Consider the following 6599-nt stretch of genomic DNA (forward strand, 5'->3'; position numbering starts at 1 on the left):
CCAGGCCTTGCAGGGGTTACCTGTGGCTGCAAAGATGCTGTATAACAAATGACCACAACAGCTCAAGGACACACTGAGCACCCATTGAGCAACATAACAAAAGCATGGATTTGGCTCTCATGCCTGTGGCTCCTTTGAGGTTTGGCTGAGGATGAGCTGATGGAGGCTGGACTTGACGGAGCAGCCAGCTGTCTCATGTCCTGCACCAGCAGACATGTGCATGGCCAGCCGAGATGTGTTCACCCCATGGCAATGTCAGAAGTACAAGAGGGAAGTGGGAAGACAAACACACACTCTTAGGGTCCAGGCCCCAACCTGGCCACCAGCACCTCGGCCGCATCCAAAGTCCAAGTAGTCATGGCTGGGGCATCCCGCCCCCTTCTAGGAGCAATTGCAAAGAACATGGATGATTCCGGGGGGATGAAGGGTTGAAGCAGGGAAAGGAATTGCCCACAGCCCTCCTCCCACAGACCCCATGCAGAGTGCCATGGCCAACGGGCCAGAGGAGTGGAGGTAGCACGTGGATCTTAACAGTCACCTGTCTACCAGCATGTGATGGAAAAGCATAACTAGTACAGTAAACATCATTGTGTAGTTCTGGCTTCTTTGACCACTGCAGAGTATAATTGGTTAGGACAAGGCCCACTCAAGAACGATGTTAAATACATAAGATTCCAAGGTACACAGCCCCAGCCAAGCTTGAAGGTGGTACCCACAGGGCTGGAGTTTGGAAAAATTGGCCTAATCCAGGCCATCTCCTGCTCACAGAACATTTGTGTTTTTAATAGAGACCTCCAGAGATGAAACGAATGGCACAACAGATGGTGACATTTCTGGCCCTGTAACAGGTGGGGTGGGGTTGGGGGAGAGACCTCAAATCACTAGAGACAAAGACAGCTTTGGGGAACACAGATAAGGACAAGGCTTGGCTAATGTCAGGATTTGGGGAGGAAGCACCTAAGAGCCCCAGATCCCAGCCACGATGGTGTCCACATCCATGGTGTGGCAACAGTTTCTGTGAAAATGATCTAAGGGTCTTAGCTGACCACCAGCTGAAATAAAGACTTGAGAGCTAAATGTAGACACAGTTTCAGGCTGCACAAAGAAAACTGTGCTATGTCAGAAGCAGAAGGGGGTGCCACCTGGAGTGTAGCTGGAGAGAACTGCTAACCCCTCCCGTCTGAAGGAACGTTCTCCATTTCTTGCTTTACATTTTCCAAAGGACATCAACAAACCATTGTGCGGCACTGGCAGCATTCAATAGACCCGAGCCAGTTCGTGTGCTAGGGAGTGAGGTGGTTCAGAGATGGGACCAGAACCACAAGCAAACTGAGTCACCCTAAGACTGGAGCCCAGAGCTGGGGTCACCCATCTGCAGACAAGCTGCTGCAGGGCCCCTCTGTGTGTGGTGCAGATCTGTGTTCCTTCAGCATGGAGGCTCAGAGGATGGGCCACACCTACTGTGCACAGGTGCACGAGGCACGGCTGGTCCGGCTCTACTGCGGGTGTTACAGAGAGGAGACTGAGGCTGAGAGGGTGTGGGAGCCGCAGCACCGCGTGCACAGTCCCGGGGTCTCAGTGACAAGTGACAGAAGCCCCATGCAACTGACGAATAAAGAGAAGCGCATCATTCAAATAAGTGGCGCGGCAGCAAGGAACATGGCAGCAGAAAGCCCTGCCTGTGGGCCAGCAGTGTGAGAGACGCAGGCCAGGGCACAGGCTGCAAGCTCTGGGCCCAAGAGCCACTGGCAGGCATGTCTCATTCCAGAAAAAGACGTGGAGGAGGAAGCCCCACAGCTCCTGGGGATGCCACAGCCGGGCCTGCCTCTCCTGGACAGGATCTGGCTCGGGGCCTGGCCCATGGAGGACATGCCAATGAACAAATGAAGGAATGAAGGAATGAATGAACCAGTGCTCTCTGGACACAGGTGGCACGGCACAGGGTACAACACTGTGACTGTGCACCAACTCAAACCCCTGCACCCAGGCCCCGGCCGCCCGCCCACCACAGGCCCCGCCCACCACAGACCCCGCCCACCACAGACCCCGCCCACCACAGGCCCCACCTGCCTACCCACCCAGGCCCCGCCCTCCACAGGCCCCGCCCACCCCAAGGTCACTTCCACACGCTTTTTTTGGTTAATTTAATTTTTTTATTGTAACATAGTTGATTGTACACATCTGTGGGGTACAGAGTTGAATATCAATACTCGTGAGCAATATGTGCTGCTCAAATCAGAATAATTATTATATTCAGTAACATATGCTGTCATTGCTATTCGTTCCCCAGTCCCCACCCCACCACAGACTTTGACTCATGGGCCACACCCACCTAGGACACGCCTCATCTCAAGCCCTTCCCCACTTCAGGCTTCTCCCCCACAGAGACCCCACCCCCACAGGCCCCATCCCCTCCCCACCCCTCCCCCTCACTCTGCACTTAGCTCCTGCTCAGCACCTCTTGCTTTGTGTTTCCTGCTCTCACCTCCTGCATCTTCCACAGTGGCCCATGGCATTCCCCTGCTTGAGGTCCCACCTTGCCTCCCTCTCCCAACTGAGTGAGTGACTTTGGATGAGGCCTCTGTTCTCTCTTCTGCAGGATGTGGTGAGAGCATGCACCTGAGAATCAGCCCGGAGGCCTCCTCATAGGGCGCCTGCCACTGGGGTGGGACATAAATGAAGATGATTCAGGGGTGCCATGGAGGGACTATTCCCAGCCACCACCCCACGACACAATCTCCAGGGCTTACACTTTACAGTTTACATGGGATTTTCCTGCCTGTTATTTCTCCAATTGCTCAGGGTCCCCATGACATGAATTTCTGATGGTTTTCTCCTCTTCTGGGTCTAGTCCTCCGACTTATCCCAGGCACCTGACCCCTTCTGCATCCGTCTGGTTCTGGTGGGGCAGACCCTACCCTGATGCAGGGGTGCTGATGCACAGGCTGCCTGGCACCGAGGCAGGGTCCTGGATGCACATGACCTGAGTCCACCCAGTCAGAGCTCTGCTCAGAGCCTTGGCTGTGGTCAGTGGGGAAGAGGTCATGCCCCTCTCTCTGATGGGATGTGAGGCTTTGCTGGGTGCTCACACCAGCTCTGGCTCCACAAGGGGAGAGACCGCCTGAGAGGAAGCCGGTAGAGAAGGGTGCATCTGAGCAGCTGGATCCAGCTGTGCCTGAAGGGAGACCTACAGCTACACACTTTGCCTTTGGCTTGGGTTTCTGATGCCCAAGAGATGAGAAAAACCGAGTTCCAGAGAGCCTGGGACCTCTACTGGGGCACATGTGAGCAGACTTTTACCTCAGATCATGAGACACCAAATGCTGTCTTCCACCACCTGATAGCCTCCCTGCTCCAAAGGCACTGAAGGACATGCACTTGTGTGTGAGAATGTGTGCACAAGTGTGTGAGTGTGTGTGTGTGTGAGCAAGTGTGTGCATGTGCATATGAGAGCTTGTGTGTGTGTGTGAGAGCGCACATGTGAGAGCGTGTGTGTGCTGTCATTGCCCTGAGCCCCTGGCAGAGGAAACAAACAGAAGCTCACCCAAGGCAGAGGGTAGAAGCCAGAGAGCCTTGTCCAGTAGGGAGGTTGGCTCTGCCTGCCACACCTGCACGGCCCCCTTCTCTAAGTGCATGGGAGCCGAGGACGTGTCATGTGGAGTGAGCATTTCCAGAAGTGTTGGGCTGGGCTGCAAAGCACTAGAATCCTCTGCTCCCTGGACCTTCCGCCCCAGTGGGCCCGGGGTCCCAGTCCGTGGCTAAGGCCAACAACTTTTACCTGGCATGGAAATCAAGACCCAGGAGGAGTGGATTCCTGGGAACAGCCTTCAACTAGCAGCTTCCTGGAGCCTGCATAACCTGGGCCTGGGTCTTTATCAGGGAGAATTCCATGGCCACACGAGCCTTGGTCATCCTCCTTCCCTCTGTGATAGGTGGCACCAAGGAGCCTAGCCTTCCTGCCACTGCCTCACCTCCCTTCCAGAAGCCTCTGTGTGGACTCCATCCTTCCCTCCATGCACAGTCCCCACCCCAGCCCTGCCTCACTGAGATCACAGCCCCCTCCCACTGACCCCCCCACTGACCTTTCTACAGCCAAATCAGATCTGCGTTCCCTGATGGATACCCCGCGTCACCACCTGATCACTCACCTCCAAACTCCTTTTGCGGAGAATCCCCTCAGGCACGGTGTGGTCCGCACCGCGCTCAGCCAGTGAGCGCACCAGCCATCCCTATATAGGATCCGAACCCGCCACGGGGCTGGCCCCATTTTTAGGTTTTCTTATCTGGGAATGATCCACCCAGCCTGCTCCCACTCTTGCCACCTGGAGGTGTGTGTGTGCTTGGGTGAGCGGTGCAGGGCATAAGCCCCTCTCTGAATGGGTCTTGGCGAGCACGAGCTCTGAGGCAGGACTTGCCCACTTCAGACAGGTCGTGCCTCTCACTTACAAGTTCTGAGAGCCCGGGAGCACTGCTTCACCCTCTATGCCTTAGTTTTCCCAGCTGCAAAGAGGGATGCTAGCAATCATGCTGACCTCCCGGGGATGCTCCGACAGTAATGAGATGACGCACATGGATCGGGGGTGGGGGCTGGCCCCCCACGAGTGCTAGTGTTTCTGGAGCTTTCATCACTGACGCAGTTGGCCCCAGTCTAGCAGGAACCTGACTTTTAGCATCTCCCCATCTTGTGGCACGGCGGTTCTGCTAAAACTGGATAGTGTCACCCACAAACCCCCCTATGTGGGGGAGCCACAGCACTGTGTTGGTGCCCACATTAGCGACTCTGTAGACAAAGGCAGCCCTGTCACGTCAGAATGAGGGGCTCTACCCACCCCCTGCCGCCCCAGGGCCTGTTAAACAGCAGTTATGCCTAGTTTTCTCAGGTCTTTAGATTTAAAAACGCAATGGTTCCATTTTTGTCAGGTCCCTCCTGGCCCCTGGGCTGTACACCCCACAGTGGAGACCCCGGTCCACAGCCCACCACAAGAACCCCCGGTTTGGGCCTGGCCTTCTCATCTCTGCCTCACGTCCCCTCCTCTCCCCTGCCAGCCATAACAGACCTCCCCGTGCTCTGCCCAGCCCAGGTTGCTTCATGCCTCCCAACCTGGCCAGGCAGCCCCTGCCCTGGATGCCTCTGCCCACCTCTTCCATGTGGCCAATTTCTACCTGGCCTTCAGACACTGCTTCCGCTCACCCAAGCGGGAGTTCATCCTCCCGGCTCCGGGCCCCTCTGTCCTTTGCTGCTTGCCACCCTCCCTCAAGTCTACGTGGTGTTTGTGCCCCTCCAGCTCCCTCCCAACAGAGGCCAGGTGTCTCTTACCCTGGATCAGCAGTTCTCAAATTGGGGGGAGACATTTTTGGTTGTCACATCGTGGGGGGGTGCTACTGGCACCTGGTGCATGGAGGCCAGGGATACAGTTCAACACCCCACAGTGATGGCCTCCACCAGAGAAGGATCTGGCCCCAGATGCCAACAGCGCCGACAATGCTGAGACCTCCACCGGCAGTGCTGGTGGAGCGTGCTGAATGGAGCAGCAGGCAGGGCCCCTCACGCTCTGAAGCGGTGCCACCATGACTTTTCTCTTGCCCTAATCCTGTTGTCAGAAGACAGCCAAGGAAAACATGTGCAAGTCCCCACTGACCGGAGCATGCAGCCTCGAAGAATTAGGTTTCACAGTAATTAGGCCCATCCGGTGCATGTGCCGGCGAGGCCAGGCCACGCCTCCTCGACAGACCACTGACCCCAGGACACAACAGGGATGAGGTGACCGGCGATGGGTTGAGGGCGTGCGGGGGGACAGACACTGAGGGGCAGGGGCTGATGAGGGTGACAGGGTGATAGGGTATGGGTGATGGATGTGGAGGGTGTCCAGATGGTGCTCTCGGGGTGACGAGGTGACAGCACTGCTAGGGGCCAAGGCAGCACCTCTGACGTCCTTAACTGGGGAGGGTCTTGGTAGAAGACAGGTGGCCTGGGCCATTGACTTCTGGGAGAAGAGGACAGCTGAGGACAGCAGAGCCCGTGGCGTGCCCCCTCCTTTCCCTCGGTTCCTTCCCCCCCCCCCCCCAGGCCCCTCATGCTCAGGAGCCTCTCCTTTCTGTGTCCTTCTTTCTCTCCCTCCCTGTCTCTCTCTCCGTCTTTTTCCGTCTCTGGATCTCGCTGCCTCGGTCTCCTTGCCCGATCCTCTTTCTCTGCTCCCCTGGACCTGTGCCCCTACCGCAGGTACCTTCAGTGCCCCCTTCTCCCTGACCCGCCCCTCTCCCCACTGCTCATCCCCACACGCTGGAGTCTGAGGGGGTCTTGGCAACCTACGGTGCCTCCCTCATGGCTGGGCACCTTCTCCCAGTGGCCTGGAGGCAGATGAGGCAGACAGGAGCTGTCCAGCCACGCGAGGACCCTAGGGAGCGGTGCTGGCTACTCCAGGTCTGGGTCCTGGCTGTGTCCGCCCTCCTGTCTCTGTGCCTCTGAGGAGCAGCCATGTGTAGGGCTTCTCACACAGACCACACACTGAATAACCTCGAGAGTGTGGATGATAGCAGCGCAGTCACTATTTGTTTCTGATACTCAATATAAGTTATTTAATTGCACATTTATATAATTT

Source organism: Cynocephalus volans, chromosome 6, assembly GCF_027409185.1.
Source record: "Cynocephalus volans isolate mCynVol1 chromosome 6, mCynVol1.pri, whole genome shotgun sequence".
NCBI classification, from domain to species: domain Eukaryota; kingdom Metazoa; phylum Chordata; class Mammalia; order Dermoptera; family Cynocephalidae; genus Cynocephalus; species Cynocephalus volans.